We start from the raw sequence: 12,435 nt of genomic DNA, 5'->3' as shown, positions 1-12,435 counted from the left end.
GTCCAAAGCTGCAGACTGAAAGTGGATTTCTTTGCAGAGTTCACATTATAAATCATTTAGTCCCGTGGTCTTCCAATATTAACCATAAACAACCATCCCTTTTCAGGGTTTATTCCCTCCCACATCTTGGATGACTCAGAGATGCTGCTTCATGTTCTAGAATGGTTGGTCCTCCCTCCCCATTTCAGCCACAATTTCTCCCAGTAGAACTTCTATGTTGCCTTCTACATATATAAAATCATTTATATATATATGTATATATATATATCATGCATATATATTCCATGCATATATATTCCATGCATATATATTCCATATATATATATGTAAAATCTTATTACAGATGAAGACATTGAAGATGAACTAAAAAATAATTTTAAAACAAGGCAAAGCTATACCAAGGCCTACCATGTGACATCATAAGCCTACAACTCTAATACTCCACAAGTCATCCAATACCAAGGCTTCTTTGCTTTATACAAAGCTAACCTACAAATTTTGGCCAAAAATGGTAAGATAGAGTGGAATGAATATGGACTCTGTTGGCAAAAGTAAACAGACTGAAAATTCTTCCCAGTAACCCACTAATGTTTCCTCAGGCACAGCAAGTCACCTTCCCTACCCTGTGGAATGATAATGATAATCCTTGCAGAGTGTGTGTGCTTACTCACTTGCCTCTCCCTCCCTCCCTCCCTCCCTCCCTCCCTCCCTCCCTCCCTCCCTCCCTCCCTCCCTCCCTCCATTTGTGTGTGTGTGGGGTAGGTGTTTCAGTGCTGTCTGTTCTTTATTTACCCTTGGCTGTTTTGGGGGGGAGGAGAGAGCAGGGCATGGATGTGGTCAAAAACAGGGCTACAAACCCAGACAGGAAATCAGTAATCCCTTCATTTCCTTTTCAGGGCTGTCCTGTAAAGAATTTTTATCACTATATGAGAAGGACCTACACCAGGGACTCAAAACTCAAAGATGTAAAAACTCATGGGGAATTTGTCAGTGTCCCAGCCAGGAATGTGACTAAAAGAGGAACAGGATTACCCCAGAACATCTGCTGTTCTGCTTTCCTGAGCCTCTACATCTTTATTTACTGCTTGAAAGAGATTAAGAAGAGCAGAGTTCAAATATTCTATCGGCTTGTCTTCAACCTTGAACTCAAAAGACATGCACTTGAAACACAATTTCACACCAGCGGTTTTCCTGGGGTCACTAATTACATGGAAGAGATGCAGGATATGAGTCTAAGATGAACAGCAAGAGCACCCATCCGTTCTTTCATCAGACACTCACAGAGGGTGAAACAAACCATGGGCTGGTGATGTGAGATCCAAGGGAGAAAGCCCCAGGCTTCGCCTTTCAAAAGCTCATATCCCAGCCATGGAGACAGAATAAAGACTAATCGAAAGGAAATAGGGTAACAGACTTGTAATTTCAACACATGGGTGGGAGACAGAAGGATTTCAAGTTTGAAACCAGCCTGGACTACACAGTGAAATTCTAGCTAAACAAAGTAAAAACAGAATGGAAATCTGCAGAGAAACTAGTTGTTTAATAATAATAATAATAATAATAATAATAATAATAATAATAATAAGGCAATGCATTGTGGGTGGAAAGTAGTGCATTGTGGGATGAAAAAGCAATGTATTGTGGGGTTTGTTGTACATGTCATATAGGTATAACAGAGGTAAAATGTATGACACTGTTGGTACAAAGACTTAAAGAAGTATGAAATTATGTCATTGTAAAATCTTATATTCTACATGAATCTTTGATGAGTTGGGGAGTGAAACACAATAAAAATGGTAGATGAATCACCAAAAGGGAAACCACCATCCCTAATCAGCAATTTATGAAGATAAAAGCAGATTCTCTAAAGCATTCCAATCTAGGTTTTTAAAACAGCAGCAACTTTGTTTAGAAGAAAAATAAAGAAATCTTAGAATAAACCAAAACAAATAAGATGGTGGATTCGATCTCAGCCTTATCAATAGCTGTGGGGACTTTAAATAATTCTGCTAAGTTTTCTCTTTCTCTTTTTAATGTTAGTTGGAGAACAAGGCACAGGCATTTAGTAACAAGCACTGTCATTGGCTATGCAGAAGATACATGCAAGGTGGATGACAGAGGCCAATTCAGCAAGAAGATGCTGGTGTTGCGTGTGTTCCCAGCTAATAGTCATGAATGAAAAGACTTAGACAATTAAAATTACTGATGCACTCACTACCTTCTTCCTTTGGAAATGGATAGAAGTAGAACACAGAACCACCAAGAAGACGGAAGACAAAGCTTAGCCATCTCTACGTATTAGGCCCTTCTGCAGCCTCCCATCCAACGAAAGGAAAACATGGGTTCTTTCCATGGGTGTGAAGCATTCTCATGAGACGCTATCACACAATCTTTAAAAGTTACCCACAGTGCATGCAGAAGTATTTAGGATACATGGGACATGTTCTTTAAGCAGGGGCTATGTTCAACTAAAGGCCAAGGACAGAGAGGTACTTGAATATTTCTGGTTATTTTTACTTACATGTTTTTATTTATTCTTCTTCCTTCTCTCTCCTTGTACCTCTCCCTCTCCCCTGCTCCCCGTGTTTGCATGTATACCAGCATACATGTTGAGAAGCTCTACTGTAAAGTTCAGAGAGCATTGTGCATTTAGTTCTTTCCTTCTACCTTCACGTGGGTTCTGTAAATCAAACTCCGGCTCACTGAGCCTTCTACCTACCCCCAACTATTTTAAGTGGCATTCTCCTAAAAATACCTGAGCCAAAGGAGGAAAAAGTTACAAAATACTTCACAGTGAAGAAAAATGAAAATGGATAGAAAGGAATAAGAGAGTGAAGCAGCCCAGAAATTGCCCTGGAGGGATTGGATCTGGAGCCTGAGTATGTACTGAAAGCCCCAGGAGTTCTATTCATGCCTAGAAAATAACATTGACTTTGCTTCTAACCCATACATCTCCTCCTGTACGCTTTAAATGTCTCTAGATCCTGCTAAGAAGTGACAACAGAAAAACTGCACCATGCATGGTCAGCGCAGACAGTTAATGCATTGATTTGCAATGAGTAGGTTCAACACAAGAGTTCAGAGGCAATGGCCACTTGTACATCAGAAGTCATGGAATGGAGTTTAAGTAGAAAAAAAGTCAAGATATTACATTCTTATGTAAGAAAAATCCCAAATGAATAAATCTGTAGTGATTCGTTGCTTTTTGTAAGGCAAGTGTCATCCTGTTTTTAAATATAAGTTGTAACAGAGAGAGGGAAGACATCCTGGATTGGCCTCACTGGCAAGGCTCTCTTTCCTATACCCAATGCCAATGTTGTTATTGTTGATGATGATGATAAATAAAATGACCTACATGTAGAAAAGAAATCTGGAGATATTTTTGGATCCCTCTGCAGGGACTTGAGACCTTGCAGTGGTATGAGCACCCTGGTGAGTCACTCATTCCCTCAGGCCCTACACAGTTGCTCTCTGTGTAGGACACCTGGCTTTTGAGTGTTGTTTCCACTGTGGCTACACTCGCCCTGCCCTTGCCTGCCCTTCCCTGACACCTGCCGTCTGCAGAGGCGGCTGGGCTGGCTGTGTTACAGGGCCACACCCTTAGCTGGGCTGCACCCTGGAGTCTGGAGTCACTCTGGTGTCCTGCAGGGCCAGGGTGGCCTCCTCATCCTGGGCAGGAATTCTCCCCCACCCAGGACAGCTCAGCAGCTGTTGCTCTGAATACCTGGCATGCCTCCTCCAGGGCAACTGCTGGGCCCTGACCCAGAGGCTCTGCTTGGCTTGGCTGTCTCTGTCAAGCAAGCCCCAGGTAGCCAAGGTGCAGAAGAAAGGGTGCTAGCTGTGCACACATACCAAGGAAAAGTCTGCCCATTAGTGGGCAGAAAATGACCTTGTCTCAGTAAGCTTGGCTGTCCAAGCCCAGATTCAATGGACCGGTCCTGTGTGGCTGACATGAGAGAAGTGCAAGGCTGGCAATCCCAGACACAGTGACTTTGTCACTGTGACCTAGTGACTCCAAGCCTCTCTCCACCTGTCCAGTCTGTGTTCTTCAAGGTCAGAGGCTACTGTGAGTGCAGTTTTCCCAGTACACTTACTCACTAAGGGCATCCACAATGAAAAGAAGCAATTCTGATTCACTCTTATTTTAACACATTTATTTCGTAAGTGGACACCCGGATAACCCAGTCAGTGAACCCAAGTGTAGCAGTATACAGTTTAAAAATTATCTTTTAAAATGCACATTTTTTAACTACTAGAGAGAATGGATTTATTTATTTATTCATTTATTTATTTCCTGGGACGAGGTCTCATGGAGCCCTAACTGACCTCAAAACCCATATGTGGTTAAGGTCGATTCTGGACTATGGAGCTCCTGATACTACCTAGGATTACAGCATGGGGGCCACTATCCCTGTTGTTTTTGTTTTGTTTTTCTTTGTTTGTTTTATTGTGATGTTGAGAGTTGAATCCAGGGCTTCATGCATGTCAGGCAAGTCCTCTACTGAGCCATACCCTCAGTCCTCCTGTATTTAAAACTGTGGTAGTTTACTATCTTAGCTTTAGCGATTTTTCCAGGGCACAGTGCAGTAACTCTATGAGCAGCCCCCAGCTATGAAACCTTCCCTGATACACATCTACAGACTTCTCCTCCTGCAAGCCCAACACTGTTGAAATCCCTCACTTTCTCCCCCAGCATTTCCTTGTGCCTTCCTCCTGCTCTGTCTCTGTAAATCTGACTCTTCAGACAGCAGCAAGAAGCTCCACATAGAAACAGTTACCAGAGCTGTCTGCTGAGCATCTCGAGGTGTGAAAACTCGTCTTTAATATACTGACTCTCTGCACGGTAAAGATTTAGAGGCAGTTCATGAACTTTTGGGTGTCTGAGGCAAGTCCTAAACAGAGTGGAGTTGCGTAACCCCCAGGGCCTCAGGGTTTCTCTTTGTGAGAAAGCCTCTTTATTCATAGTTTGCTCTTTTTAATTTCTGTCACAACACTAATCTATATTATATAGGAGAAGAACAAAGAGTCTTGATGATCAGGACATGTATTCTGAGCAGCCAGCCCCACAGCCCCACCCTGCTGTCTAGAGGGCTTACCTGCAACACTCCCAACTGTAGCTCAGGCTAAGGCTCTCCCTCAGCTGTGAGCTGACACTGCATGGTTCCTAGACAACTGACCAGCAGCTACCAGCATCTCAGAGGACTCTGCAATCCCTGCAACCATTCTTTAATACAAAATAAGTTTCCCTTTCATTTCTTTTCTCTTTTTTCTTTTCCTGTTTTCTTTTTTCCTCCCTTCCCCTCCCCTCTCTCTCAGAGGGCAGAGCAATGTTTTCTGTCTTATGATTCTGTGTGGTTTTAATCAGGTTGACACACATTTTACCACTCAACCTTTCTCTTCAGACTAGCCACCTTTCTTCTGTGGACTGATTATCCAGGAATCCCGATCTGACTTCACTGTTTCTAGAATCTCCTTTCCAGGTTTTTTGTTTTTGTTTGTTTCCTCTACTGTAACTGAGCCCCCACCGCCACCCTTTCCTCGTCTTCATTTTGCTGACTGCAAGTTTTATGCAATTTTGGGTGAATGAGTGAACATTCTATGTAAAAAATCATTTTCTAATGACATATGAAAGACATAATGACTTTTATTGTCAAGCAATACTAATGAGAAATCAGCCATATTTCCATCTACACCATCTGCTTGATTCTCCTGTTTTAGGGCTTTTTCCATCTGACCCCAAGTGTCTGTTGTTCTTGGCTTCAGGGTGTTGAGGTTTTGACCTTGATTCCTTTTTGACTCAGATCATTCTCCATGTCTGAGAAGGTCCTTCTGACACTTTGGCTATTTTATTTATTTATTTATTTATTTATTTATTTATTTATTTAAAATATTTGTTTATTTTATATGTGAGTACACTGTCACTGTCTTCAGACACACAAGAAGGTGGCATCAGACCCCATTATAGATGGTTGTGAGCAATCATGTAGTTTCTGGGGACTTAACACAGATCCTCTGGAAGAACAGTCAGTGCTCTTAACCACTGAGCCATCTCTCCAGCCCCACTATGGCTATTTTATTGTCCTGTTATTTCTTACCATGTCTCTTATATTCTTTGGAGTAGAAACCTCTATTTGCTGACAATTCTTTTGTGTTGATCTTGTCTGAGTTTTTTTTTTTTTTTTTTTTAGTTTCATTCTAAGTTTTGGAAAACTTAAATTTTTTGCCTCCAGGTTCTTTGACTATCGACTAAGATAGTCAAAGTGTGTGTGTGTGTGTGTGTGTGTGTGCGTGCATGTGTTTGAGTATGCATAAATATACATGTGCATTTGTGTGTATGAATATGCACATGAGTAGGTATGTATATGTGCTTGTTCATGTACATGTGTATGTGTATAAACTTGCATGTATAGAAAGCAGAGGGCAATTTTAGATGTAGTTTTTCTTCAGATACCACACACCCTTGTTTTGAGATAGGGTCTCTTACTGAGTCTGGGACTCACCTAGTAAGCTGGTCAGAGAGTCACAGGGATCCTTGTGTTTCTGCTTCCCCAGCACTAGGGTTATAAGCTCACAACACCATACCCTGTTCTTTATATGGATTCTCAGGAGGGGACTGAGAGCCCTGTACCTGTGTAGTAAGCATGACACTGGTTGGGTTTTCGCTCCAGTCTTGGACCTCAGTTGCCTCTTTTGAGCAGCTGTGTCCCAAGCTGATGATGTCATAGTGAGTTATTTTCTAAACGTATGAAGTCAGATGTAATCAAGGAATATGAGGTAAGAACTCAAGTCCCCTTCACATCTACACACTGCCTTATAAGGATGCTTGAGTTATAAGAGAACGTAGACTGTGTAGATTTTGTACAATGAGTCAGTTTTTCAATGTAGTCTTGAGTAAGTCACATCAATCTTTAAAGTTCAAATTCAAGTGAATGAAGATATCATTTTCAATGTTGCAAGATTTTTATATTATATCATATTATATTGTACTATATAGCATAGTACATGATATCAGCAAAGGCTTGATGAATGCAGCCTATAGCATTTAAGACCATTTTGCACTAGACATGGGTGAGCAGCCACAGAGCTTCTCTCCAGTGCCCTGTGTACTCAAGCGAATGGCTAGCCTTGTGACAATATTAGCACCCTATCCCTCTACCTGTTCATCTCCATGGTGATGTTATCCAGGCACAGGGCCCTCCATCAGGTATGGAGTAGAAGAATTCTGGTGAGGAGCGTGGAGCTGGGACAGGAAGAAGTAAAAGATAAAGGGGAGGGGACTAACAGAGGTCTTGAAACATTCAGAGTATACACAATAGGTCAAGTTCCTTAGCAAACAGAAGCAACAAGATACACTACAGTAGGGTGTCTTTGTTTCCTCTTGTTCCTGTGACAAAGCTGTGACCAAAAGCAACCTGGGAAGAGAAGGACTTATTTGAAGCATACTTCCAGGTCATGATCTGTCTCTGAGGAAAGTCAGGGCAGGAACTTAAGGCAGGAAGCTGAAGTTCAGAATCTTGGAGAAATGCTGCTTGCTGACTTGCTTACAGGTTTTCACTTAGTAAAGTTTCTTATAAAGCCAATAATGTTCTCTGCCTAGGAAGGGTGCTGCTCCAGGGAGTTGGGCACTCCTGTATTGATCGATGGTTAAGACAGTCCATTATAGACATGTCCATAAGCCCATGTGATCTAAGGAATTCCTGTTAGATGAGCGTCAAGTTGACAGTTCAATTTAGCTAGGATATATAAAGTATAGGTTTTAAAAATGAAAACTTTTTTAATGAGAATTATTCAAAGTTCCCAAGACTAGGTGTCTAGTGTAAGCAATGTCACCAAGTGAGACCATTTACCTAGACATCAGTCTTGGGTCTGTGTGTAGCATGAAGACTGCCAGGTAGAGGTTTCAGGGTCTAGCACGCTATATATTTCTCTTAAGAGATTTATACTATCTCCTCTTACACAGAGTTAGAAATGAGGGGAATATTCACTGTACAGATAAAAATAATGCCACATATGGTTTCAATTTAGAGACAAGTCCAGGGCATATTAAACTATTCCGCTTTAAGCATTACTTATTCTTTGAGAATTTCTTGCATGCACTGTAGTCCTACTATGTTCATACCCACTTTTCTCTGTAATTTCTCCCAAAATCTCCAACACGTCTCCCTCTCACTTTCAGCTTCATGTCCTAAAACAAGCAAAGCAAACATCTGTTGGGTCTAATTATTACTGTTCATATATAAATGCACACCCATTGAAGCATGGTCATCCTACCTATTATCATATTCCTAAAGAAAACTGATTCTTCATCTTTACATTCTTCTTCTCCACATCACCTGTCAATAGTTCCTGAGCTAGGAATTCATATGCCTTTCTCCCCTCTCCATGCTGGAATATTGACTGACATGGATTTTTTTTTTTTTTTTTTTTTTTTTTTTTTTTTTTTTTTTTTTTGCTCATTCTTATACAGGAAGCCACGGTTATTGCAATCTCAGTACAATGGTCCAGTCATGTCCAAAAAGCATGTTTTTGCTTTAGCCCTCTCTAGCCTCTGTTTTTTTTTTTTTTATAGTCTATCAATCTGCATGTGTTCAATGTTCCCTGAGCATTGAGTAATATGTGATATAGGTATCCCATTTTGTGTCTAATCATCCTATAGACATTGATTCTCTGTACTTTGACATGTTTAAGGCATTCAACTTTTAAAAGGCAAGTGAAAAAGATCCATGGGTTTCCTACAATTCAGAATAAATCAAACCCAAGTTTTAAAAGAACTGCCTGTAATGTTTAAATCCATGATTTTGTAGAATTGGATTTCTGGGGGTGAAATCCACAAGAAACAATGGCACTGAAGTTCCATTACCTTCTTTCTCAAGGAGGCCTGCTGGGCACCAGGAACATCCAGGTCTGAAGGGGTCCCAGGAATACCCAGGTTAGACTACACCTTGCCTAGCCCCTGTCTGCCTGATCCACCTGGGGCATGGCCAGGAGAGGTGAGCTTCACCCTGTCCTATAAGTTTCATTGTCAGACCCACGTGTCTGCCTCTCATCCTGAAGAATGAAGAGGAAGCCTGTAAGACCCCAGAAACATTCAGTTCCACCTGGAGCAAAACAATAAGAGATGAGCACAATACTGTTTCCTGAGCTCCACTGTCAGGCTCAAGACTCTGCGTGCCTCCAGGAGGAGTCCTGTCACCACTAGGAACATCCAGTCAACACCAGAGACAACCAGATGGCTAAAAGCCAGATCAAGAACATAACCAACAAGAGCCAGGGCAATATGGCACCACCAGAGCCCAGCTATCCTTCTACAAAAAACCCTGGATATCCTAACAGAGCCAAAACTCAAGAAAATGACCTTAAATCCAATCTTATAAAGATGATAGAGGCATTTAAAAAGGAAATGAATAAATTTCTTAAAGAAATACAGCAAAATAAAATTAAAAAGTAAAGGAAATGAATAAAACTGTTCAAGACCTGAAAATGGAAATAGAAGCAATAAAGAAAAAACAAACACAGGGAATCCTGGAGCTGGAAAACCAAAGAAAGAGAGCAAGAAGGACAGACACAAGCATTACCAACAGAATACAAGAGATGAAATAGAGAATTTCTGATGTAGAAGATACAATTGAAGAAATCAATACATTAGTCAAAGAAAATGTTAAATCTAAAAAGTTGCTGACACAAAATATCTAAGAAATCTAAGAGCCAATGAAAAACCAAACCTAAAAATAATAGAAATAGAAGAAGACTCTCAGCTCTGAGGCCCAGAAAATATATTCAACAAAATCATAGAAGAAAACTTCCTCAACCTAAAGAAAGAGACCTATAAACATACAAGAAGCTCATATAACACCAAATAGATTGGACCATAAAAAATCCTCTTTCTATATAATAATTAAAACACTAAATGTGAAGAACAAAGAAATAATATTAAAAGTTGCAAGGGAAAAAATGTCAAGTAACATATAAAGGTAGACTTGTCAGAATTACAACCAAGTTTTCAACAGAGACTCTAAAAGCCAGAAGGGCTTTGGCAGATATCTTGCATATCCAAAGAGACCACAGATGCCTAGGCTACCATACTCAGCAAAATGTTTAATTACCAATATGAATAAAGCAAGATATTCTATGACAAATTCAAATATAAACAATATGTATCCATAAATTCAGCCCTACAAAAGACTCTAGATGGATCACTCCAAAGGCAGCTAACTACATTCAAGAGAACACAGGAGATAACTAATTGCTCGTGAGCAAAAACCAAAGAAGAAAAATTCTCTCTCTCTCTCTCTCTCTCTCTCTCTCTCTCTCTCTCTCTCTCTCTCTCTCTTTTATTCTACCACCACAACCAATAAAATAATACAGATTAATAATCATTGGTCATTAATATCTTTCAACATCAATATATTCAATTACCCAATAAAAAGACACAGGCTAATAGAATGGATATAAAAACAGGATCTATCATTCTGCTGCATACAAGAAACACACATTAGCCAAAGATAAACATCTCAGAGTATAGGGCTGGAAAAACACTTTCTAAGCAAGTGGACACAAGAAGCAAGCTGGGGTAGCCATTTTAATGTCTAATAAAATAGACTTTCAACCAAAATTACTCAGAGATGGAGAAGAACACTATACTCATCAAAGGAAAAATTCACCAAGATGATATTCTTGAATACAATTTAGAACATGTATGCCACAAATGCAAGGGCACCCACATTGGTAAAAAAAAACTTTATTGAGTCTTAAATCACACATCAATATTGTAATTTTACTAAAGAAAATATCTTTACTAAAGCTTAAATCACACAATAAATAAAAAAAAAAGAATAGACTTTAACACACCACTCTCTACAATGCACAGATCAAGACAGAAACTAAACAGAAAAATTATGAAACTAAGAGATACTCTGAATCAAATGGACCTAAAAGGTATCTACGAAACATTTCACCCAAACAGAAAATGAATATATCTTCTTCTCAGCACCTCATGGAACCTTCTCCAAAATTGACCATATACACAGTCACAAAGCAAGCCTTCATACACACAAGAAATAACCCTTTGTATCTTATCAGATCACCATGGATTAAAGTTAGACTTCAACAACAGAAACATCAGAGAGCTTACAAACTCATGAAAACTGAACAATTCTATACTTGATGACTGCTGAGTCAGGGAAGAAATAAAAAAATCAAAGATTTCATAAAATTTAATAAGAATGAGGGCACAACATACCCAAACTTATGAGATACAATGAAAGCAGTACTAGGAAGAAAGTTCATAGTACTGACTACCTTTATCAAGAAATTGAAGAGTCCATATACTAATGATTTAATAGTATACCTGAAAGGTCTAGAGAAAACACAAAACAAATACATCCAAGAGGAGTAAACAACAGGAAATAATCATATTCAGGTCTAAAAATCAATAAATTAGAAACAAAGAACAATACAAACAATCAATGAAAATCAGAACTTGTTCTCTGAGAAAATCAACAAGATAGAGAAATCTTTAGCCAAGGAAACTGAAAGGCAGAGAGACAGTAGCCAAATTAATAAATTCAGAAATGAAAAGGGAGACAACAACAGGCACTGAGGAAATCCCAAGAAATGTTAGGTCTTATTTTAAAACTCTTATTTGAAAGTACTCCACAAAATTAGAAAATCTAAAAGAAATGGAAGATTTTCTGGATAGATCCCACTTGCCAAAGTTAAATCAAGATCAAGTAAACTATTTAAATAGTCCTGTAGTCCCTAGAGAAATAGAAACAGTAATTAAAAATCTCTGAGGCTAAATAAATAAATAAATCTAAGGCCAAATAATTTAGGGCAGAATTCTACGAGACTTTCAATGAAGATCCAGTGCCAATACCTCAATACTTATCAAACTATTCCACAAAATAGAAACAAAAAGAAACACTACCAAACTCATTCTATGTGGGTGGCCACATTCACCTTGATACCTAAACCACACAAAGACTCAACAAAGAAAATTTCAGACCAATTTTGGTTATGAACACTGATGCAAAAATACTTAATAAAATACTCATAACACCAAACTAAGAACACATCAAGAACATTATCAACCATGATCAAATAGGTTTCCTCTCAGGGATACAGGGGTAGTTCAGTGTACAAAAATCCATTAATGTAATCCACCATATAAATAATTGAAAGAAAAAAAATTATTTTTATTAGATAGATATTGAAAAAGCCTTTGACATAATCCAATATCTTTTCATGTTAAAAGTCTTCAAGAGATCAAAGATATAAGGCACATACCTAAACACAATGAAGGCAATGTACAGTAAGCCAATAGCCAACACTAAATTAAGTGGAGAGAAACTTCAAAGCAATTCCACTAAAATCAGGGACAAGATAAGGCTGCTTGTCCACTCTCTCCATATATATTCAATATCATTCTTGAACTTC

Source organism: Arvicanthis niloticus, chromosome 11 (assembly GCF_011762505.2).
Source record: "Arvicanthis niloticus isolate mArvNil1 chromosome 11, mArvNil1.pat.X, whole genome shotgun sequence".
In the NCBI taxonomy this organism is placed as follows: domain Eukaryota; kingdom Metazoa; phylum Chordata; class Mammalia; order Rodentia; family Muridae; genus Arvicanthis; species Arvicanthis niloticus.
The sequence above is the reverse complement of the archived record's forward strand: the minus strand, read 5'-3'. Positions refer to the sequence as shown.